This window comes from Alligator sinensis, unplaced genomic scaffold, assembly GCF_000455745.1.
Source record: "Alligator sinensis unplaced genomic scaffold, ASM45574v1 scaffold299_1, whole genome shotgun sequence".
NCBI classification, from domain to species: Eukaryota; Metazoa; Chordata; order Crocodylia; family Alligatoridae; genus Alligator; species Alligator sinensis.
The window spans coordinates 2,996,643-3,022,828 of record NW_005841981.1 but is presented as its reverse complement, the minus strand read 5'-3'; the positions used below and the strand labels follow the sequence as shown (position 1 = coordinate 3,022,828).

At 42.3% G+C, this 26,186-nt stretch overlaps 1 long non-coding RNA gene across 1 annotated transcript in view; it reads right to left on the bottom strand.

Annotated features, from left to right (window-relative positions):
* Positions 1–307: 307 nt before the first annotated feature.
* LOC102383610 overlaps positions 308–26,186 on the bottom strand; it is a 47,617-nt gene continuing 21,738 nt past the window's right edge. The window contains exons 2-3 of the long non-coding RNA XR_323512.1: positions 2,151–2,239; positions 308–547 (exon numbers count right to left, since the gene is read on the bottom strand). This is a non-coding gene — a long non-coding RNA (uncharacterized LOC102383610). The remainder of the gene's footprint in view (positions 548–2,150; positions 2,240–26,186) is intronic.

The following is a 26,186-nucleotide window of genomic DNA, read 5'->3' as shown; positions in this document are numbered from 1 at the left end:
ACATAATATTCATAATATCTGTAATTAATGTATTATATTTCAGTTCAGATTTACTTCATCAGTTACATTAGTACTATTTTTCTTAATTCAAGCAAATTGTTTGAAACCCATGATCCTTGTATGGTGTTTGCCATTAAGAGAAAAATCTTTATTTAACAGCAATTACTATAGCAAGGTAGGTAGTGTTGGTGTGATGTTGTTATGATGACCCAGAAATTACACAGGGCAGAGATTTTATGGGTGATAACTTTTATTGTACCAACTGCATATTGCGCACAAGAAGTTATGTGAGTTAGCTAGAGTGTTACAGATGATGAGTCCCTTTGGGATAATATTATGTTTCTTGCTGGAGTTTAGCAAGATGTAACTTGGCTTCTTTTTTCTTTGAAGTAGTGGATTTTCCATTGTAAGGGCAGATTTTGATATCTTCGACATATTGGTAGTGGAAGAGTGATGTTGTAATCCAGGAATTATATGAGAGGTAAAGATTTGTAGGTGGTATGTTATTCCTTCTCACATCCAAAAGGATAGGCTTATTCTTTGAAAACTGTTGGTAAATATTGATCTTTTAATAGCAGCTACAGTAATTGGACAAGTTTGAGGCAAAAACGTTGAATATAAAAGAACGAGTTTCACGAAACTGGTAATTTTGCAATTAATTTCATTAAACCATTTAATTTAATTAAACTTAAGTACTACTCATTTTTTCCTATACTGAAATTATTCTCAAACTTGAATATTTAGAGCTTCAATTAAAAAAGCAGGTCTTTCTGTTCCAAGCATAGGGAAATAGTACTGAATCAGGTATAAATTAATGATAAATCTAATCTAGTAATTTTAAGAAATTAGGTTTCAGATATATTTTTGTACATGATATTCACACACCCTTACATTCAATTTTATGTTGAGTTAATGATTCAGCAGTACAAAAATAATTACTTTTTTCTTTACTGAATCGGTGAAAAAAAGGAGATTAATATAATGTAGCATTTTAATTAAAATTTTCATTCTTATACAGACAAGCTTTGTTATTGGTATTCTTGTAATTTAGCTGAATTTCATTAAGATATTTAGCTTGTAATAGTTGAAGTGACAGATTATGACAAAGCTGTGAAATTTCCTGCATACTGTGATGTTTGGTGCCTGAATTTTCACGCCACGGCACTAACATGAAAAGGTACAACAAAGTGCTATCAAAGGAAATAAATGCAGTGGAAATTCACAGCTAGAACTCAAGCATTGCTCTCATAGATTATGCATTGATCCCCATGCTTCTTCCCAAAAAAGCTATTATGACCCCTACTGTTTTCAAATGGGTTGCATATTTTAAATAGGTGTAACAAGTGGGCCTTTCCGGGGCCGGTTAGACATTGGCCCGCCCACCTGTTTCTGGGCTTCTCTCGTCTGCCATGCCTTGTTGATACATAATTATGGTGTTAATTAGCTGGGAGGCTGCCCATTTTCCTGCCCCAATGCCAGGGGGCACTATCTGTGGCTCCGTTCCTCCCCTGCACCACAGCCCAAGCCTCGCAGGTATTCCCTCCAGCTAGCTAATACTGAGACCCAAGCTCTGGAGCCTCACCAGGACTTTCACTCCCCACTGGAGCTCCTGGTCCCCACACCCTCACACTGGGTTTACTTGGTACACACATAAAGCAACATACACTGAGTCCCATGCCCACGCACTGGGCTCCAACCCCACACATATACTCTCAGGGCTCCAACCCCTGTCCCCAAGTCCCCCCAGGAAATCCCCTTATCCCTGGCCCTGGAAGCTTCCTTAATAGCTCCCCAAGACTCAGGACCCCACCCCCCTGGAGCTTCAGGCTGGCTCCTATATGCAGCCTCAGACCTCCACTGCAGAGTCTGGGTGCTGCCACAGGTCCTTTCATCAATGTGAGCCCTGCCTCAGTGCTCTACAGTGAGCCTGGGCCCCCCTTGCTTCATCTTGCCCACCAGGGATGTGGGAGCTGGGGTTATTAAGGTGGCCTGAACTGCCTTTCACCAGGGTGGTATCTGGCCTGGTATTTCCTGGGGGCTCCCACACCACTGGGAGCCCCACCAGGCTACCCACTCCTGGCAGGGTGCGGTTTTAGATCATGTCCAGGACCAAGAGCCTCCTAGCTATCCCCATCAGGTCTTGCCCTTACCTTCTGGGTTGTTCCTGCTGCAGCTCAGCCAGGCAACATCATCAAGAATTCAAGAGGAGGCCAGTGCAAGTCAGCCTGGAGACCACAAGCTAGTGAGATAAAAAGCAAAAAAGTCAATACACACAAATGGCATGCACATATATAACATGGTCATGAAAACCTCTAAAGAACTCCATGTCTGTGAGTTCTTTAGATGGAAGAGTGGTGATAATGTTGCCAAGCAGAGGAGAAAACAAAGTCAAAACAAGTTAAAGGCTTAAATTAGGGGCGGGCTGGTGGAATAATGCTCCACTTACAATGGTAAGAGTTATTTGCAATAAGGATACTACAAAGCAATTCAGGTTAATTGCCCTTAACCCTTTGAGCAAAGAGGGGCAAGAAACAGGAGGAGCCTAATGTCCACCCACTCTACTCACTAGCAAGCATCAGTAAATCAGCAATTTCTCTCTGGCCTAACTTTTTTTGTATAAGCCAATGGTGAAGTACTGTCCCACGGGGAAAGGAGAAAACAAGGTAGCATAACCAGGGCAGGGTGAGAGGGGCACCAGCCCTGAGCACCAATTTAGAGTGGGTATGAGAAGCATCCTGCAGCACTGAGTGCCCCTTCTCTATGGTGCTTGGCACCTCTCTCTCCAGTGCTCTGCCAAGAGCACCAAAATTGCCAAGTATGTCTGAATAAAGGGCAAATAAGTTCATTCTGCGTGTAAATCACAGTGCTTTGCCGAGCTGTTTCTTGGATTATGGTACAATTTATGCACCAACCCTTGGGCTGTGCCTTACATCACAATCTAGCCATCAATAAATATAACAGAAGAAAAAATGCAAAAGACATCTAATTTCTTGGTATCTGCTTGGTCTTAAGTAAGTCAATGCCTGAGTGATAGAAAAGATCTATTGAGATCAAGACCCTGGGAAATATAGCTAGCCATATTAGCCTGAAATCAACTGGAAGAGAGGGTAGATTTGCACTTTACAGACTAAACAAAGTCGAATACATATCTGACATATGTATTTCTAATTATTTAGTCTATATAGTCTTTTCATCAGATCTAGAACCAGCCCTCAGTGGAAGGACTCAATACTTAAGAGTGACAGAGCCACCATCTATTTGCCTATTTGCATAGGCAAATAGAACTCATTGTGAAAATGCTTTTTCTGGTTTTCACCTTATTTTTTCCATTATTTAATTTGATGCCAGTACTCCTAATAAGGTATTTCTATTTTATTAGGCTAAGAAACACGTCTACCTCCTTGCTTTCACCAATTACATCTTTGTAGGTTTCATGAACGCTCTTTCCTCACCATCTCTTATCTCCCATCTCCTCATCTTGTTACACTTTTTTTTTTTGGTAGAGATGCTCAAAAATTAATGCAGTATCTGAGCTATGTGGGCTATTATAGATGTGTTCATGATGTTATGTCTGAAGATCAAAATAGTATTGGCTTTTTTTTTGGAACCATCTGAAAAGGCAAAACAATGTGTAACCGAGAGAGAGTGCATGCACTTTCCAAACTTATTTCAATTGCTTTAAAGTGCTTAACCCCCAGCCCACAGGCCAGAGGAGTGCAGATGGGTTCCCTGCAGGTCCAAAACTTTGGCAGCAAGGGAGAGGTGGCACTTCTACTCCCAAAATTCTGGACCCCTGGGGAACCTGGAGTCCTCCATGCTAGATGGTGTATGCAATACTGGTACATAGGGCCTGATAGTGGTATGTAAGCCCAAGTGAGGGTGGCATGGCTCTAATCCTTGCCCTGGGACCTGGAGCTGGGCACAAGCAGAACAAAGCACAATCCAGCCCAAAAACTGGTTGGTCCCACACCACTCATCTGGCCTGCAGGGCCAGAAGTTTGAATACTGCTGGTTTATAGCATTCTTAACTGGCAGACCTGTTCTAAGAAAAAGTCTATGCAAGGAGTTAATTCTTTTGGAAATCTCATTTAATGCAAAAAGATGCCCTATACCAAAAAAACTTGCTGGATTGGTGTTTGTCTTGCTTTAGTTTCTATTCAATTAATACCTCGAGTATCAGTGTCCCTGGATTCCTGTGGCTTTTCAAATCTCAATTTCACTGTTAGTCTGAATTAATCTTTCTTGGTGATTAATCAACTGTATTTCCTCCTGGTGTTTGTGACAGCTAGTCAAGAACTTGGGTAATGATGCTACAGGGTGCCGGGTTGTATACCTGATATAAACAAAAAACGTGTCTCCTTTGTGTCCATTATCGTTTCTATTAGTCAGCTTGCTATGATATAATGACACATGCAGATAAGGACTGACAGAAAGCCAAGAGTTGATTGTAGGTCTGACTATCACCAGGAGCCTGGCATTAATCAAGATGCTACAATGGTTGGATTTATTGTGCAGCACTGCCTGAACAAGTTGGATCTGGAACACATATCAGGCTGCAAATAATGATATAGCATAATACAATACAATACAACACAGCTCAGTGTGAACTGACACATTGGAACCTGTAATTTATTGCTTAATAAAAGATAACCTGTAGACCTGTTGCACAGCGATGAATGAAGGGCGTCCAACAGATTTGTAAATATTCTCCCATGTCTAGCTGAAATGTGCCCATCCTCTAAAACAGCACAGGCCCAAGAAAATTACTTTGTTATTTTTCTTTAGTCTCAATGGTAATTCTCAAATCCCAGGTCCAATTGATTTTCCAGGCCATCCAATTCCAAAGCTAATCTGAGAAATAGAATATACGAAGATAACAATGGAATTAGTCTATGTTCCAGAAGTAAAAAAACATGAAGAATCTGACATGTCAATATTTTTAAACAAACAGAGAATTGATAAATCGTCAGGATTTTTAAAGATTGAGTAGTGATTTTTTTTTAATTCCATTTGCCTGTACGTACTTGAAACATGCCTGTTACATCTAATATTCAGAAAGTGACAAGTTATACAACACATCAGGATTCTTCAAAGTATTTCAGATCTGGAACCCAAGAATTAAGGCACAAAAATTCTTAATCTCTTGATCTTTATGAGCCTTATATTCTATTCTTCTCCCTTCTATAAAAATGGAAGTGAAAGTGGTATGGATCTGTGAAGAGAGCTAACTGCCTTTTTAAAATCCTAAACAAATTTCTGAAGTTTCACATTTTTTCACTCTAAACTGAAGAAAACAACAATCTGGGGGAAAAAAATTCAAAGGAAAAAATTTTAATTTGGCATCAATAAAAATAATGTTTATAAATTAGACAAGGTTTTATTTCAATTATTTTTATTTATCTCTTCAGATAAAATACTGGATTTTTTAGTCACATGACAATGCAAAATGAATAAAATTGAAGTTTCTCATTCCAAAAGTGTCAAGACATCCCATTTTTACATTTTTAAACATTTCCCCAATTGTTTCCTAAGCAAGTTTCATCAAAATCTATACAATCTTATAGAAACATTTGGCTTTGGAAAATTACATTTGGACAACAATGAAAGTTTTCTGTCCAGCCCCAGCCATGTACAGATCAACAGGGCTTGTTACATAAAAGTTTGAGCATAAGAAAAAAAGAACATTCCAATATTGAAATTCATCCAGAGATTCCACGCCTGGAAAAAATAAAAATATATGGTTTTTAAATCACCTAACATAGGAGTTGATACCTGCTCCAGAGCATTGAATGACGAGAGTCGGCTGTAAAGCACTGCTTTAAAAATGGAGTTAAAATTAGACAACCTGTCATATTAACTGCTCTAAGCTGTATAATTAAGCATAAAGCCATGAGAGATTTAATCAGGTAACTGAAGCAAAGCAATGTGTGGTCCTCCCTCTTAAGGAAAATCCTATTAGGCCTTATTTCTTAATACAAGAGACTATAGAGTAATTATCCATAGGAACATGAACAAAAATTCACAATGCAATACTGTTGCAAAAACATTTTTTGGAGCATGTCCATTCACTACATACTACAACCCTGATGCTGCAAGTCCTTATGCACTGCATGGCCTGTTACTCAAGGTTAATGCATTCCAACGCAACTGTGAGCAGAGGTACCTAGTCACAAAGAAGAAGAAATACAAAAGCCTAGGGCACTGCACAACATGGTAAATAAGGAATTGGAAACAGGAAGAAAATAATAATAGCAGAGGAGACAAGAACCAATTGGTAGTATTAGGATGATGTTGTAGCCCTGATATCCCAGGAATTATGCATGAGGCAAGGATTTCTTAGGGTAATATCTTTTTTTGGAACAACTGAATAGAAGATGTACTTCTTCAGAAGATTCATCTGGCCTGAAAAAGAATGCAAGGTATTCTTTTTCAGGCCAGGCGAATCTTCTGAAGTATATTTTTATTTGAAAGCTTGTCTACCTCTGTTCCAACTATGTAGGTGGGCTAATAATAATAATAATAATAATAATAATAATAATAATAATAATAATAAATTAGTCAACAAAATCCTTACCTCAATTAGATTGTCATTAATTGAGTCTTGGCTAAGTTCAGGTAGTGTCTGCTCCAAGGAAGACCTAGCTTTTCGTCACTGCTGTGTCACAAATATCAAGAAAGACTAATAATCTTCATTATCCTAATGAGGCAATGTACTACGCAGTACTCCCAAGGTCAACACAAGGAATGTGTGTGCTTTGAACTGGCTTTCAGCAACAGGAGTAGCATGGCCAGCATGCAACAGCACATTTTAATTCAGGATAAGTTTCCTCCCACACTCCTACTCCTGGTTGTCACCATTACTGCATCCCCTCCTTTCCCCTTTGTACTGTGAAAATTTGGGTACTTTTTTGTTACACCCCTCTAGAATATGAGTTGCATTTCTGGCCTTTAAAAATATAGCAGGGGGACAACAGAAAGAAAGAAGATCAGGATAAGGCTTGGTCTTTCACTCACAAGATCAGGGGTCAGTAACTAGTCAGCACGAATTCCAATGTTGATTCCCTCTATGGCTGTGCATAAAATAGTTTAAATTCTATTGCTGAGCTTGCAAGTCTGCCAAAGGGCAATAATATTAAAAGCCCTACTAAATTAATGAAATTTGTGATAGTTAACTAATCCAAAGCAGATGGGAAGTACCACACAGCTGATAAAGTATTATTTTTATTTTTAAAAGACCAACCAATCCAATACATGATTGAGTTTGCTCTCTGGGTAAAGAATGAAGAAACAAACTTTAAAAAATACAGACAAGATATTTCAATGGGAACATGAAAACACTTCAGCTTTGATGACCAATGATACATGACAGTGACACATAAACCATTCATACTGAACACAAGTTGTGGGGGTGAAAGGTCCCAAAAAGAAAAAGAATAGTTTAGCTAGAGATATAAGAAGATTAAAGGTACAGCAGCATGATCACTCACTGCAGGGAAATTGTTCACTTATTTCTGTATTTATAATCATGCACACACTCTGGAAGCTTGCAAAGACATATTAAATAAGTGTATTTAAATAGTATTACAATAGGTGCCACTATAAAGTTAATATTTGCTAGCAGGAACCCCAACCAGTATTCTCTGGAGTAGTGAGGATCAGCCTTTTTTTTTGGCACATGTACAACAAATTAAACCCTGCAGCCTCCCCACTACCACTCAGATTCCCTTCTCCATCTGCTCCTCGGCTTTCTTCTTTCCCCTCTGTTCCCTGCTCAGTTTGCCTGCCCCTTCCCTGATTTACCATGTTCCATGCACAGAGGCTGCTCACGCATTTGTAGCATGCATACTACAGGTGGTCACTCAATCCTGGCCCACGGGCCAGATCCAACCTGCAGAGCTATGTCATCTGGCCCGTGGGGCTCCCCATGGGTCTGAAAATTTAAAGGCAGGAGAGCAGTTGCAGCATTAATTGCTGCTCCCCTGAGCAGTATGAGGAAAGGCTGTATGAGGAAGGGCTAGGAGAACTAGGCATGTTTAGAGAGAAGAGAAGATTAAGGAGGGACATTATACCTATTTTAAAATATTTGAAAGGCTTTCATAAATGGGACCTACTGTCCTCCTTTGGCACACAGAGAAAGGAGTTTCAACTGCAGCAAAGCAGATTTAGATCAAATATCAGGAAAAATTTCCTTACTCTCCAAACTCTAGGAAGCAGCTGCCCAGGGAAGTTGTGGAATCTCCTTCACTGAAGGTTTTCAAGAAGTGGCTGGATAAGCATTTTACAGTGTAGTATTGTAGTGACTATAACTGCTTTAATTGCTTATTTTGTTATTGGTTATAATTGCTTTGACTGTTTATTTTATTTCTCTTTTTATATAAGGAAAAGTTTTAAACGTTAAGATAAAGTTAATCTTGTTATGATTTACTTTTTATAATTTGGTCAGTCATTATTAGTGCTTGGAATAAACCATCTATTTTTAATTTCTTATTGCTTAGCATAAGTGTATTTGGCATATTGGTCTCATGATTTTAGACATATTTGACTCATGACTTTAGAACTAAAATTTAGTATAAGGAGAACATTTGTGTAAGGGTTTGTGGTATGTCTGGTGTGTGTGTACATGTCTGACTTGTGTGGAAAGAGGTAATGAAAAACTGAATAATGTATGTGACAACGTGCAGGAAGACAGACCTTTTGCAACAGGTAAAAATAGCCTTCTATGGTTTAACGGTTAAGCACTGCAGCCACATCAAGTCAGCAGTATAGGATTACCAAACACTAAATCATGCTCCATCCTGATGGCTGAAGACTGCAAGCAACAACCCCTGAAGACTGCAGATCACAAAGCCAGAAGATCATGACCTACCAATCCCAGCCTGCCAACAGAACAAGGACGGCCTTTGCATCTAACTCAGCAGAGTCCATAGGCTTGTTTTGATAAGTATTTTTTGTATGGATAGCTATTACTATAAAGAATGAACACAAAGACAAGACTTTGGGTCTCTTCCACCCGCAAGAAGGAGTTTTGGGCGCGTCCAACAAGACCTGACTCCAACTCTCTTGGTCAGCCTGGCCAGCCACCAGACTGACCTGAGCAACTTTGAAACTTGGTAACACCTTAACCTTTGCAGGACTGTAACTTTTGCGTGTATGTGCTTGTCTCTTTTGAATGAATGAATATGCATGGAAATGAGTGAAGCAAATAACCCTACTGTTCTTTATTATTTTCATATTGCATGTTTTATGTTTTATGTTCCAATAAATGCAGTCCCCTTATCTCCTGATAAGATTCCAGCTTGTTTTTAATTCACGTTGTACGCCCTATGCACACAACAACTAACAGGGTTAGTTTAGAAATAGTGTGTCCTGTGTTCATGCCAGGGTTGGACATGATTAGAGGTGTCAAAGTCACCTAAGGCTTTGACTGGACCAGATCCACGATACAGGTCTCCTCACAGGCCAGATTCAGCTAGAATTACCGTATTTCCAATTCCAAAAAAGAGGACACTTGTTGCGCAGGGGGGAGGGAGGAGGGGAAGAATATGACTGTGATACACCAGTGCTGTGCCCCTGTCCATTCTGTTGCCCCTCACTCCCAATCCACAACCCTCCCCATCCCTGCTGGTGCACGTCACCCCTGACCTGCAGCCTCCCTGGTACTGCCAGTGCCCCTCACTCCCAGTTCAAAGTCTCCCACCCCTGCCGGTGCCCCTCACTCCCAAGCCACAGCCCCGCCCCAGCCCTGCCAGTGCCATCTCACAGCAGCCCCCTGCTCCCCCCAGCCTTGCCGTAGGGACCCTAGTTGTCTATGTCCTGACCAAGCCAGAGCATGGTGGCTCTGATTCATGCAGGTGGCAGCAGAATGTGCCCAGCCCCAGGATGGGCTGGAGGGAAGGAGAGGGGAGGCTTTTGGCACCCCGTGCCCTGGGCTGGGGCTGCCATGCTATGCCAGGCATCCTGGCCACAGCTCCCCACCTCCTCCCCCACCAGACAGCATCTCCTGGCCATTCCACCCTTGAGAGCACAGGTATCAGCCCCTGTGCTGCTGGCTTAGCCACAGAGTTTCCCACTGCCTTCAAAGGGCAGCCCCCACCCCTTTCCCCCGCTGGAGTGGCAGACAACCCTGCCAGCCCTCCTGTCCTGCCACAGCCTCAACCCCAGCCCTAGCCCCAGACCCCAACCCCTGCCACCCAGACACTTACCAGCCTGCAGCTGCTAAGGCACACACAGACGCACATGGTGCTCCCTGCTGCCTCCAATTGCCCTCCCCCTGCTCCCACCAGCGGAGCAAAGTAAAATCCTAGACATTTCATCAGATTTGACAAATCTGCCTGGATGGAGATCAGAGGACTCAAAAGAGGACATGTCCAGGAAAACCTGGACATATGGTAACCTTAGATTCAGCCCCAGGTATGGGGGTGACTGACTATAGCAGTGGCAGCAAAGGGTCTGGTTGCAGCCAAGGGTTCAGGTACAGGGGGAAGGAGTCTAGTAGTGATGGGAATCCAGGGGCCACCATGGTGGCAAGCTATGGTCACTGCCAACAGCCATGGCCAGTAGGGCCAAAGGGTCCTCATTCTGTGATAGGTATGCCCCCAACTTCTGGTAGCTGGGCAGGCCAGATAGAAAGGCTGCATGAGCCAGATCTAGCCCACAGACACACCTGGATAAGATGATTCTTGTGGTCCATCTTCCACCCTATGATTATTGTATAAATGTCCCTGTAGGAAGTAATTAAATATGAATTAAAATACCAAAAAGTAGGACCTTATGCTTTAAAAAGCAAAATCAATTTTTGGTATCATTTATCTCCCCCTTGCCCCCAAATGAACCTATGAGAGTTTCACATGACAAACCACCATAGATTTCATAGACATCAGGGCTGGAAGGGACCTCGGAAGATCATCGAGTCCAGCCCCCCGCCCAAAGGGCAGGAAGTCAGCTGGGGTCATAGGATCCCAGCAAGATAAGCATCCAGTTTCATCTTGAAAGTGTTCAATGAAGGCGCTTGAACCACCTCCGGTGGCAGGCTGTTCCAGACCTTGGGGGCTCGGACAGTAAAGAAGTTCTTCCTTATGTCCAGCCTGAAACGATCTTGAAGTAGTTTGTGACCATTCGACCTCGTCATCCCTTGGGGCGCTCTGGTGAACAAACGTTTCCCCAGATGCTGGTGGTCACCCCTGATAAACTTGTAGGTGGCCATCAGATCACCCCTGAGCCTGCGCTTTTTCAGGCTAAAGAGCCCCAGGGCTCTCAGCCTGTCATCGTAGGGTCTGCTTCCCTGACCTCTGATCATGCGCGTGGCTCTTCTCTGGACTCTCTCAAGCTTCTCCACATCCTTTTTGAATTGTGGAGCCCAAAACTGGACACAGTACTCCAGCTGCGGCCTCACTAAGGCCGAGTACAAGGGGAGAATGACGTCCCGGGATTTGCTTGAGAAGCATCTATGGATGCAAGCCAGCGTTTTGGTCGCTTTACTAGCCGCCGCATCGCATTGCAGGCTCATGTTCATCTTGTGGTCAATGATGACCCCCAAGTCTCTTTCTTCCACAGTGCTAGCCAACATAGCACTGCCGAGCCTGTAAGGATGCTGCGGGTTTTTTTTCCCCAAGGTGGAGAACCTTGCATTTATCGGCATTGAACACCATCAGATTCTCATCTGCCCACTTGCTGAGCCTGTCCAGGTCAGCCTGGATAACCTGCCTGTCTTCTGGTGTGGATGCTTTGCCCCAAAGTTTGGTGTCATCGGCGAACTTTGTCCAGTCCGCTTTTGACTCCAGTGTCCACATAATTAATGAAGATGTTGAACAGTATGGGTCCAAGGACAGAGCCTTGGGGGACCCCACTGGTCACAGAACACCACGATGAGTGACTTCCATCGATTACTACCCTCTGGGTCCGACCCCGGAGCCAATTTTCCAGCCAGTGGATCGTGGAGAACCCAAGGCAACAATTGGCCAGTTTCTCCAAGAGGCGATCATGGGACACCAGATCGAAGGCTTTTTTGAAGTCAAGATATATGACATCAATCTCTTCTCCTTTGTCCAGGTGATAGGTCACAGACCATGATCACAGATGAAAGGGATTGTTTTATTTATGTAACGAGCACAGCTATAGACCATTCCACAGCAGAAAGAAAGCTAGTGTGGGAGGAAAAAAAAAGAACATGAAATCAAGAACACTAGCCTATGGAGGAGTTGCAACCCAGAAAAATATACAGCAGGGAGACAACCTCAGCCCAAAGGCAGTCACCTGGCCAGGGTTGTTTCCCACCTTTTCTCATGCAAATTAATTTTTGCCATTTACTCTAAATTGCACAATATCCATTTGTTCATTTCTGGGTATATTAAAGCTGCGAATAGGCAAGTGCAATGTCCCCAGTCACCAAGGTATTTGTATGTTATTGTTAATTGGGTACATTGGTAATAACTTTTTGAGCTGAAATGTTCCTTGTTTGCTCCCAGCTTTTGGCCCATTTTTTAAAATAAGTAAATAAGAATCAGTTTCAGTACTTATGTCTTTAAACACACACACACACACACACACACATCTAGTATTTCAGGAGGCCACAATAGATTTATCTTTTGAAAAAATCTATTTTATCTATAGGTGTTGAAGAGTGGGATAAGATTAATGTATTTGTGATCCTTATCACTTCTTTATGTTGGCATTTTTAATGTATAGAATAAATAACCCAGACCACTGTAGCGAGAGTGGCATGAGGGAGATAGGGACAGGTATGGAAGGAAATCCTACAGTTGTACTTTTAGAAATGAAGAAAGAGACAGATGCCTTTTGCTGTCCCTTAAAGAAATCCATCCAAATATGGCCAGATTAAAAGCTATAGAGAATTGTCAGTTACACATACACAGTAGGTTTGCTCAGAGAGAGGGGTGAGGGTGCACTGATGCACTTGTGCTCCCCACCCTTTGATTCCAGCTCTACCCAAAGTTTAATATACCAACTCCCTGGCAGTAGGAGCAGCACTTCTAGTGAGGCAGCAGTGAGAGAGTCACCTGACTTCATCATTATAATCTAGTGGATCCCTTCTAAACTCTGAAGGTGTTAACAACCCTCTCTTCTTTTTTAAAGACCTTAATGTTCCACTAATCAAGCTATTCTTTGTTCTGCAATTCTACTGTCTGTTAGGAGTTTCATTACTAAGAGCAGCTCTCACAGCTATGCAGATTGTTTTGAACTCATTCCATTGAATTTATATTTGGTTTTTGCTTCTATCTTAAACTGAATAATATCGTGCTAGGCCCCTAGCATATTACTGTATTTAGTCAAAGATGAGGTTGTGCCTTTCTTTCCCATTTCCAATTATTCCTGCTTCTTTACTAGGCTTAAATGTCAGGCAAATATCACTAAACAGGGCCCCAAACAGTTCACCCAGAATTCCTTGGTCACCCCTCTCTCAGCCTGTTGCATGCGATTAGTGTAGCCCCACCCACCATGAGGTGGAGGCAGATCAAGTTGCCATGTGTTTCATCTGCATATTAATTTTTGGAGTATTGCAGGACTCATGACAAGAACAGCTGGTTCCAGTCATGAGTGGAGGGCTAATTAGCATATGGATCCTTTGCAGTCTAGGGAGGGGAAGCATATCTGGAATTGGCTAAACAGGGAAATCCAGAAAAACCTAAGGGCAAAAAAGGGGGCAAACAGGCTGTGGAAGCAGGGGGTAGCTACCAAGGAGAAGTATACCTCCTTGGCTCGCACTTGCAGGGAATCAGTTAGGAAGGCCAAAGCAGCATTAGAACTTAGGCTGGCAACAAAAATTAAAGACAGCAAAAAGTCCTTCTTCAGGTATATAGGGAGCAAAAAGAAAGCACAGGGCAACATAGGACCCCTACAGGATAGACTGGGGCAGTTGGTGACAGATAGGAGGGACAAAGCAGAGCTCTTCAATGAGTTTTTTGCCTCTGCATTCTTGAACTCGGATCTAGACAAATTCTGCCAAATGCATTACTGACAGAAGCAGGAGGAACACCAGCCCACCTGTCAGAGCAAACCTAGTAGAAAGACACTTGGAGAGGCTGGATGTGTTTAAGTCAGTGGCACCAGATGAGCTCCATCCAAGGGTGCTGAAAGAATTAGCCAGTGTCATAGCAAAGGTACTGACTGTTTGAGCACTTGTGCTGCTCAGTAGGGCTGTGCGAAGCTTCAGTCCCTGATTTGATTTGGCAGAGATTCGGCCCCATTCAGTGGCCAAATCTCTGAATCCAAATCGAATCAGAGGACACTTTAACCTCTCCAAATTGAATTGGAACCCTCCAAATTGATTTGGAAAGATTCGGTGATTCAGACATAGAGATAACTTCAAATGTTTTTTCTACATATCTCTAGGTACCAGGCAGCTCGTGAATGCTGTGATGGTGGGGCAGATGGGGTGTCCCACAGAAGCATAGGGGGCTCCCAGTGCACTCGGCAGCAGACCCAGAAATGGGCCAAAAGCACTTCCGGTCCACTTCTGGGTCCACCAGAAAGTGCATTGGGGAGGGCCCCCATGCCTCCCTGGCTCAGTGCCTCCTGGGTTTGAGGGGCACCTGGGGTCCCCCCCCCAAGCCAGGGAGACCTGAGGGGGCCCCCAGTGCACTCCCTGGTCCACTATTTCCAGTCCATTTCCAGGTTTGCCACCAAGCATGTGCTCCCCCATACTCCTGTGGGATGCTCTGTGCACCCCAGTATCACAGCATGCTGGAGCCGCATCTGGTACCTTGAGGTATGTAGAAAAAACATTTAAAGCTATGTTTATGTCTGAATCACTGATTCTGTGAATCGGCATCGAATCTTCAGAGTCAGATATGGCTGAATTGAATCAGGGACAGTGATCTGAATCAACAAATCGAATCACTGTCCCCAATTTGGGCTGAATCCAAATCCAGATCAAATAGGGCCTGTTTCGCACACCCCTACTGCTCAGATGGGGTCCCAGATGACTGGAAAAAGGCCAATGTGGTCCTTATTTTCAAGAAGGGGAGGAAGGAGAATCTGAGTAACTATGGACTGGTTTGTCTCATCTCTATCCTTGGGAAAACCCTTGAAAAACTATCAAGGATCACATTTATAGGAGTCTAGCAGGTAATATAATGCTGAAGGGCAACTAGCATGGGTTCATAACAGGTAGATCCTGCCTGGCTAACCTTGTTTCTTTCTATGACCAGGTCACTAAATGCTTAGACACAGGAGTCGACATAAATGTCATCTACTTGGACTTTAAGAAAGCCTTCGACATGGTATCCCATCCTATTCTCATAAGCAAATTGAACAGCTGTGCCATAGATGTTTACATAGTCATGTGGGTGGCAAATTGGCTTAAGGTTCATACCCAGAGAGTGGTGGTGGATGGGTTGGTATCGACCTGGAAAGATGTGGGTAGTGGGGTCCCCCAAGGCGCGGTCCTTGGGCCGGTGCTGTTCAATATCTTCATCAGTGACCTAGATGAGGGCGTGGAAAGCACTTTGTCCAATTTCGCAAATGACACTAAACTATGGGGTGAAGAAAACACACTGATGGGAAGAAACCAAATCCAGGTTGACCTGGACAGTTTAGAGAAATGGGCAGAGAACAATAGGATGCAGTTCAACAAGGACAAGTGCAAGGTGCTGCACCTAGCAACAGAGGGAATCACCAACACACCTGTAGGCTGGGGGATGACCTTCTCAGCAGCACACTGGCAGAAAGAGATCTCAGAGTCATTGTCAACTCCAAGATAAATATGAGTCATCAATGTGATGAAGTAATTAGCAGAGCTAACTGCATTTTGTCATGCATTAGTAGTTGCATCATGAACAGGTCCAGGGAGGCGATTCAGCCCCTCTATGCAGCACTGGTCAGGCTGCAACTGGAGTACTGCGTCCAATTCTGGGTGCTGCAATTCAAGAGGGATGTGGACAACTTTGACAGGGTCCAGAGGAGAGCCGCTCATATGGTTAGAGGCCTCCAGGGAAGGCCCTATGAGGAAAGGCTGAGGGACCTGGACCTTTTCAGCCTCCACAACAGTAGGCTGAGGGGGGATCTTGGGACAGTATAATTCACCAGGCATGGGGGGCAGCAGGGAATAGGAGATGCTGTGTTTACCAGACCACCCCTTGGAATAACCAGGAACAACAGCCACAAGCTGATAGAGAGTAGATTTAGGTTGGGCATCAGAAAGATGAAAATCTGGAATGGGCTTCCAAGGGAGCTGGTGCTCTCCTTTACCTTGGGAGTCTTCAAGAAGAGACTGGACAAGCACCTGGCTGAAGTCGCATGACCCCAGCACTTTTTCCTGCCACTGGCAGAGGGTCGGACTCAATAATCCATTGAGGTCCCTTCCAACCCTAGCATCTATGAATCTGTGAACATATATACACATCCTGAGTAGTGTTGATTTTTGTGGTCACCATGGATTGAAATTCTGTTGACTCTGCCAGGGCACAGTCTAAATAAAGTATATGGTAAAAATCACAAGTGTTTTGGCTTTGGACTACTATGCATAGTTTTTTCTATACATAAAGTATGTACAAAAGCGCTGCTTAAAAGTGTGTTTATGAAGTACCTGAGCTAAAACTTATAGCGGTTTCAAAAATGGTAAAACGCATCAATTCTGAATGAACCAAGTCTATGGGTACACATAGTAATTTGCCTATATGCAAATTACTTCAGACATGTTTATTTCAAACTCAGTGTTTTCAAATTTATCCCTCATTTTCCTGTGCTCAGGGAAAAGAGAGTCTGACAGTAACAGGGAGTTGGCAGGGAGCCACATGATCCCCTCCACCCCCAAATTTATTTTCCCTGCCGTAGCAATGGAAAAAGGATAAGTTCAAGGCAAACCTCCAATAATTACATCCATGCCTAAAAATTATAACAAATTTATACATTTCCCATATATAGAACCTGATTATTGTGAGGATCATTTTATAGTAAGGTAGGGTGACCATAATAATTTGAGGGAAATCCAGGATGGGGAGGGGGGCACCAAGAGGCAGGGCTGGGCAGGACAGCATGGTATGCAATGCATGCCATGCTGCTTGCAAATCATAGGTGCCACAGAGGCAAATCAGATTACAAGAATAGTGGTGTCTTAACTGTATTTAACTGGTAAAAGGTACAAGGAATGTAAGTAGTTCAGTATAGGATGAAGAATGCCTCCTATCACAATCACCATCCATAGATTTCTATGTTAAAAAAAAAAATCTCCCCCCACCTTCCCAACATTGTTTTGCCTTAATCCTGAAGGAGCTGCAGCCATTTGCCTCCAGCCAAAGGCTGGAAAGCCATTAAGGCCTGGAGCAAAATAAAGGAATAACAGAACATCCTACCTACTTAAGAAAAAAGTGACAGGATACTAGAAATCCATCAGACTTAAGGATCTTTCTGCAGAAAGAAAAAAATGCCTTCATTTGCAGTCTTGATAGTTCTAATGGCATCTTTTAATAGCAAATTTTGCCATTAGAGAGAAGCTAGCAGAATTTGAATTTCAAAGCTTTTCCTTTCTTCCAGAAGTGGGGGTATTGTTTTGGTATAACAGCTGGCAGCTATCTCTTAATACTTTTGTCAATTACCCCTGTTGTCTCCTGGACTTTTGGTTGCAGCTGTTTTAACTGACAGTGCCATCTGCCTCAAGGAGCCTGGCCAGGAGCCCACCAGTTTTGTTGTCTTTTTACTAGCAAGTTTTTTCATATTTTCTCACCATTTCCTCTGGGAAAGTTCTTGCAAACGTGCCCCGTTCCTCAAAGAACAGGAGAGGTGAGAGCACCTTTGGAAGAGGTAGCTCCTCAAGCGTGACACTACCAGCCCCCTGTCCTTTAAGTCTTTCATTCTGGCTCCTAGATCAAGTTGTGACTTCATCAGTTTTGCTTTTTTTTTTTCTGATTGTCCCTCTGGTAAGTGATTTGGCTCACTTCCAGGCAGAACATCACATACGTGTATAAAGGGAAATGTAGCATTAGGACTGCACTCTTCATCTATTAGAATAGATAGTGCTTCTAAATCCATTAGCCCAAAGTAAAGCATCATTGATCCTCTAAACAGAGATAGGTTTGTCTAATTTCTTCCCCGCGGGCACTGACAGAAAAGCTGCTAACCCTCAACCTTTCAGCTGACCAGCTTGCAACAGACAGAAAAACCAAAATAAAATGAGTCTATTCTAATGGAACTATAATGGAGATTTGAAAAATAAGGTATTGTCTCATTACTTCAATATGGAAAACACTTGCAGGAGAGATTAGAAAAGCTGGATAAGCATCATAAAGGAGATTACATTAAGTCCTCTCTCCCAAAATACTAAACAGTGGAAAGAATGATTAGATGGGCATGTGGAACACACTTTTTCAGTCCTAGCAATCTATAAAATTTATGGAGGCGAATATCTTGTGCATCCAGAAAATATCCACAAAGCACAGACAGCACAGTGTAAAATTCCCTACTGTGACTCAGCTCTGACCTGTTTACATCCATAGTACGGGCAACAGAAAAATGTTGATGGCCAAGCCATTAAATGTTTGGCCTTATGGGCAAGATTATCAACTAGAGTGAGTTGTGGTGATGGGGTTAGTTTTTAAGGATGTACCAATAAATCAAACAAGCCTTGTGTTTGATACATTGGCCAAGTTTTCTATAATGGATGTAATTTGAGTGCCATAATTCACAAGGAGTGGGTACCTCAACACACACAAAAGGCCCATTTTAGAAACAAATTAGACATCCAAAGAATTCAAGCACCCATAGTCTGTAGTTGCTTTTAAAATCTTAACCATAGTTTTAAAACTCTCTCAATTTAGCATTAAATACTATTCATTGAATAAAAACTTGACAAACCCAAAGTAAAAAGCGTTAGAATTAATTTTTAACTCATCAGTGTGTTATGACATAAGAAACAGGAGAAAAAGTATGAGTGAATCTCAAAAAGAACAATGGTCAGGATTAATCGGCAGCTGTACTCAATTAATGACACCATCTTTCTTCATCAAAAAAAAAGCTACTATGAAGACTGAGACAATATGAGTCTTTGGAGAAGGCTCAATTAGCGAAAAAATATGGTTAATTCTAGTTGCAATGAGACCCATGTGCATGTTAAAATGCAATAAAAAGCACTACGTTCATTTTAATGTGAGATCTGTCTCTGTGCAGGCAAGAAACTATATTAATTTTTAACATGCAACTGCACACAGCACATCCTAACTTTAGCACTTACCATTCCACAGATTTAGCATGGTTTAAGTGTAGGTTAAAGTTACACATTAAGGAACTGAACAACTAACAGAACTCAGAGATCCTGGTATCTGGTGTACACCCATCCTCCCAGGTTTTTTTAATTTCTAGTGCCTGATCTGAATGCTAATTAAACTTACATTAACTTTCCAATAAGGTGGTTTGCTTGAGAAGAAACATGAGTGTCCTCTATTTCAGGGCTCCATCTGACAAGGCAAGCAGAGGGCTTCCCTTCAGACAAGCCCCAGTATAAACCAGTTATTACAGTCATGCAGGCAGTATACAGGTAAATCCAAAAACATTACAGCTGCAAATCCCTTATAATGTTACAGGTAAATGATAATTATGCAAATTAAACCTTCCAGCAGGCAGGTACTAAACCCCACTTCCACATTCCCCATTTTTTATAATAGGGACAGCCAGTGAGCTTCTGTTGCTATCTTCTATAAGACGAAGAAAATTGGCACTCAGCCACTGCCTTGCCCTCTTTGCTTTAATTGCAGATGTATGGGTATATATTTCTTTGGGTTTTATACTCTTGTATTTTTTTGGCAATTGATTCGTGAATAACTGAGGGTAGAGCACTGCTACTTTTAATGAGGCTGTCATCTCAAATACCTAAACCAACGTGGCATATCCCATTATCAATTTAGGTCTTGTCTGCACTGCAATAGTAGCTTGAGATAATAAAAGCATTACCCATGTTTGAACAACAGTCAGGTGACAGGTCTCTCAGATCAATTAGCACTTAGTATACTCAAGCTGTCAGAGTGGGGGCCAGGTATCAAAGTTCACATTTTGCTGATGTTCAGCTAGTGATCGAGTATACCATACAGCTACTCTAGGCTGCTAATATTCTGTGAAGCTAAAGTATTATTTTGCCCTATTGCACAAATTAAATTAACTTGGGAGTTCGTTAGAGTGTAGGTAACTTGAGACAATGCTGCAGTGAAGACAGCTTAGAAATGACTACACTTGACAAGAAGGATAGACTTTAATACCTATACTATAGTAATAAGCCAAAAAGAAATGCTCATTGTGCCATATGTTGTAAAAAGTAGGCAACAGCATTTCCCCAAAACATTTACCATGACATTATTGAATCAAGGAATCTTATTCTCTTCGGGGCACAGCTTCTGACGTGCTGTACTGCTATTGTCTGCATGGCACTCAGAAGTGGGTCATGGGAAGAATGGTCTATTACCATGGAACTATTACTATGGTAGAACAGGATGCGTTCTAATGAACCATCAAGATGTATATTGAGGTTAAACAGCCTTGGAGGCAATTTGGGAAACTTAGACATTTGTTCCTACAGAGATAAATGAACACATGGTCTATGGAGAGTTTCATAAAAGGAGAAAGAAATTCACCCCTAGTATAATTCAGCTGAAGTCGGCAGAGTTGCACCAGGAACTAATTTAGCCCTACTGTCAGAGAGGGTCAGGCGAGCATAATTCAGAGTTAGGATTTTTGAATGACTTGGATAACATGCCTTTCCTGTTATGCAACCTAAATTTAGAGTAGCGTACAGGGTAACTCTAAACCCTTGCTAAAGCCAAGCAAATATATTTGCAGCATAAACTCATTCAACACTTTTAAACCTTTTTTTTTCTTGTAATGGACCATCTCTACCTAGAACTTTAGAAAACTCTAGCCTTGATTCTCAGCACAATTTTATTTAGGAGTCACTCCAATGACTTCAGGCTGACTTCAAAAATATGCTGGTACAAACAGACAACACATACTGTAAAGAGAGACGTAGTCTTCCTTGGTGACTTAATGTCAGTATTCAGTGCTTTCATCACTGCAATCTGTATGTGCTGCTTAGTCAAGACTAGAAGATCTGAAGGTCCATTCTAGACCAAAACGACATGCAAGTAGGAATTATTTCATCCAGCACACACAAGCAGCACTTGAAGAAGGGATTCTCACTTTAAATCACTGCAATAATTTTCCAGTCCATTTTCTCTTAGCAGAAATTTGCCAGGTAGGAAAGAAACATTGCTCTTGTTTGACTGCAGGTACTAAATATTGTAGGAGTCACTTCGCAAAACAGCCACAGAATGACAAAGATGACATGAACCTACTGGAGACTCTAGATTCATAGATGTTAGGGTTGGATGTTTGTAATGTCCCAGTCTTTCAGAGCGAAAAAGTAGAAGGCATGAACCAGATTCAAAATCATGTCCAACTTTTTCTGCAGATGTTGTCTCTGCAGTTATGCACAACTATTGAAGTATAAAGTAAGTACAAGATAGAGTGTATTAATATCATGATGAAGGTACCATATCAGGAAAAAGGCTTCATAATAATTGGCAGTTCAAATCCCGGACAACAAACTATTCTCTCATCCCTAACAACATTTGTATAAGTGACCACTGCAATCAGAGGATACTGGTTTCTGACATTTGTCAGGCATATGACCAGAGGAAAAAAAATCCATTTTGCAAAGGATTCTGATATTTCAAAATCGGTGATGTCTGCTTTCAGAAAGAAAAACCTGAAACAGAATATTTCTCCAAAAGGAAGTGGGCTCCAGGCAGCATGGTCCACCAAGCAATCCAGATCAAGACAGTGTTCATGGCAGGTTGCTCCAGGGCTGCGTACTCTGGTAACCTGAACTGTTGAAGAGCCAGGAAACCTGGGTCCCCTAGCAGCACACCGAGGAAAACCACTAAGCTTTTGAAATCTGGCTGTCACTGGAACTTACTCCAAATCAGACCACCTCCGTGAAACATTTCTGTTCCAACAAACAGGCAAGTGAACAAAAGATTTTTGTTAGTTTTCTGGTAAGCACCAACAATAACTTCTGAAAATCTTAACCCATAGGTCATCTGACTGGGGCAGAAACCAAATATATTAGTCTTTTACCAGCGGTCCTGCTTATTATCCAGTCAGGACTGAGCTCTCTTCAGACCAGGCTAGGGCATACTATTGTGTTGAGATAGGATGAAAATAAAGTAACAACTGCTTCTTCTACTGCATGGATATTTCTGATTATTTTGTGAGCAAAAAAATTAAAAGTCAGCATAGAAAAGGCTCCTTCAGCCAGCGGCACCTCTGTGAATCACTGTTAGCTCACAGACCATTGCCCAAGAACTTCTGTTATAGATACCTAGACTTCAGCCTCTAGCTGTAAAAAACTGATGGCTTTTACCGCCATTAAATTCCCTCTCTCAAAGATTTTAAAAGGAAAAAAGGGTTATGAAACAACAGCCTGCCATCAAGGCAATGATAACTGACAAGTACCTCACCAAAACTTGAAGGGATCCTGACATTTCTCTCAAGTATTTATGAAATGGGAAGAATTATGTTAAATTTATACCAAAATCTATCTCTTTGCTTCTTAGGGTGCCTTGAGGAAGAAGCACTCCAAATCAAGAATCATCTGATGAAACACGGGAACCAAACTACTCCTTTTAAATTCTCATTTTTAATTAATTGCCTCCATATTACAGTTTCTTCCACAGACAGTAGGAAGAATGCACAGCTTTATTTAAAACCAAAGCAACTTTAGGTGATGTTGTGGCCACCTACAAATTCATCAGGGGCGGAGGGGCAGCAAGGAATAGGAGATGCTCTGTATACCAGGGCACCCCCTGGAGTTACTAGGAACAACGGCCACAAACTGATGGAGAGCAGATTTAGGTTAGACATGAGGAGGAACTTCATTATGGTAAGGGTGGCCAAAATTTGGAATAGGCTTCCAAGGGAGGTGGTGCTCTCCCCTACCTTGGGGGTCTTTAAGAGGAGATTGGACAAGCACCTGGCTGGGGTCATCTGACCCCAGCACTTTCCTGCCCAGGGCAGGGGGTCGGACCCGATGATCTGCTAAGGTCCCTTCCAACCCAAACATCGAATCTATGAACTTGAAGTACATTTCATTCAACACACACACACACAGAGCCAGAATGAGGTTGTGATTTAATTTTTCACTCAGCCTTGCTCAGGGATAAAATAAGTAACGATTCCAAATGGGACTTTTGCCTAGGTAAAGAAGGATGACCTCAACATATAGCAAACAATACAGGTAATTAACTAATCACAAGCAAATGATTCCTAAAACATTTCCTGTAAAATTCTTGCTATTGGCTAGTAATATTCTAGGCCAATTATTTTCCAAAGGGCATAAATATTATTCAAGAGTTACAATTGGCTTTCTAGAGATAAATCAGCAGCTAAATTACCTTAACAATTAAGGCTTTTCTGTCATCCCTGGCAATAATTTAGGATTATATTTAAAGGGAAAAACAGCAGTTATCCAATCAATCTTGCTTTAAACAGGAAATTATCCATTTTTAACAGGTAAACAAAGCTTATTGCTTCAGAGCAATTAAATGTCTTTGCTCCCAAGACCATAAATTTGCCTGCTTTTGATTACAAAAGTCCAAGTCATGTTACATCATAGAATCATAGAACACAGTATATAACTGTATATAATATGTGCTTTTACATGGCACATTATATCAAAGAGCATATTGCTTTACTTTTCAGCTGCATGGATAATGCATCTCACAACCCCATTATTTCCACTTAGTAGTCATTAATTATCACAATTATTAACATGCTACTGATACTAAAGCTCAACACACTAATCCCAAAAAGACAAGCTGCAGGACCTTTGACAGTCATTATGCTGACTGCATAAACTAACAATTAGTGCCATACTCTCAGAGATTCATGTGAAAAAACTTGCCTACATTTATGTATATGGTTTCAGAGGCTGCACATGAAAATTGGATGACTGGGCAATGAAATTCCATTACACATGCAAAAATCTCAGTAACCTGATCTATGATTGGATTAAAAAAAAAAAGAAAGAAAGAAATGAAAAAGAAAAAACCAAGAAATTCACCTACCCACCTCCATCTTTAAAACATGGCTTCTACTGATGACTAACGACTGGCATGGATATGATCCCTGTAAAAGTACTGAAAAGGTACTGAAAAAGCACAAGGCTGAGCAAATTGGAAATTATCCATTTTCTAAAGGTAAACAAAGCTTTTTGCTTCAGAGCTATTGTCTATCTTTGCTCCAAAGACCACAAAGCACGGTAGAGACACCTTGCAGACAAACTGAATCAGAGAAGAGAGGATGCATTTTAGAATGGCAAAAAGATGTAATCAGAGAAATAACATGAAGTTTTAAAAGCTAAAATGTGGACAGGGTCTCAGAGGAATTCTTTTAAAGTGGCCTCGTTAGAATGCAGTCCCATTATCTAATGACTACAGGGGCCAGTCATGTTATATACCGTGTTGAACCATAGCTCTCAATTATGCTAAGTTTTATGCATTACATTCAAGTCTTCTGATCATCTGTGGTGCTTGCAGACGTAACTCCCCCCCACAAAAAACCTGGCGCTTTATTTTAAACTCAGCGTGTTCCTGTGCTGAGCCTCGCACATGCCCAGAAGAGGCCGTGCATTACTTCAACCTGGCTCACCATATATCTGTTTAGATCGGGTGCTTTAGTGGGGGGGTTATGGTGCTTTTATTCTAATAGCTAATTGAATCAGCTTTAGCTAAAAGTGCCAGAAAGCCCCGCTGAAGTGCCCAATCTTTACAGACGCTGTAGAGCTGAGTCAAAGTAACACCCTACTTCTTCTAATAAATCACAGTTTGGGAGGGCTTTTTTTTTAATTTCTGGAAGCAGCTCTGATTCTGTGTTGGGGTAGCCCTTTTACCAGGCACCAGGTAGCAGCAACAAGACCCTTACCTTAGGGGTTTTACACAAATTGATCATCCTGGCATGAGCCTTCACCCAGAAACCTGGGAAATTTTCCACCTGGGTGTTCCAGTATGAACAAACTTCTCCACTCGCAAGCAATATCAAACTACAACAGAGTTTGTTAATGGAGGAAAGGGAGATAGGATGACAAATAGATTTAAGAACCCCTTAATAATTAGTAGCCCACCTCAACCCAATATTAACAGTTCAGCACAGTCAATAGGTTCAGCGGTGAACCTATTGTTTACTTAGTCCCACACAGGGTAAACAGTGTAGTCGGTAGACCTAGTATAGCTCTTAGCCCAAGGTTTTCCTTGAGGTGCACCATGTCTCCCTGTGGCTGGTGACACTGCTCATCATTGCCCCTCACCACTGCTGGGGTGTACTGCTCCTTGTCACTACTTACCATGCCTATTGCTGCTCCTCTTCTGGTTGCAGAAGCAACCCAGCTCTTTCAGGTGCAAATCTTGGCTCTTTTAGGGTCTGACAAGTATAGACTTCTACTTGCTAGTACCCTAAGGATTTCAGCTCTTTAGGACCAAGTGGGTAACAAGCTCAGACTGAAACCACTAAAGGAATTTGTACATCTCCAACATTTATTCCTTTATGGTTGGATGGTAAAATACAAAACCATCCCCCTAGGAGATCTCCAGTCTGGAGCCTCTCCTCCTTTCCTTGCCATTCCTGAGTTCAGAGCCCCTTCACCTTAGACTTTCACACAACTCATAGGGTGCATCCAGACAAGCCCGCATGTGCTTCTTGCAGTGTCTAAAATCCCTTTGAGATGCTGCAAGACGCACATGCAGGAGTGAGAAAATGTTCCCCACACTGTAAATTTGCAGCGCTGGGGCAAAAATTAGACCCCTGGATATCCAGGGATCAAAAAATCCCACACAGAAAAAAAGCAGGACAGGGCATGGAATCATGCCCTGTGGCAACCAGAAGTTGGCTCCTCCACAGAGACACTCTGGCTGCCAGAGCATCTCTGAGGTTGGCCCTCGCCCTGGTACTGAAGCACGCTGTCTGCCCGTGCAGGGGAGGCAGCGTGCCAACAGCAGGGAGCTGGACCCCAGCTCCAGTGCTAGTAAGTAAGGGGTTGGGGGGGCTGGATGAGGGGGAAGGGGATCATGGGAGGACCCTGGCTGGCCCTGCCTGCCCCCCCAGCCCCATCTCTCACCTGCCCCCTGAGCCCCCTGATCCCTGCCCCACCCAGCCCCACCCCATGCCTGCCCCAACCCCCCCAATCCCTGCCCCAC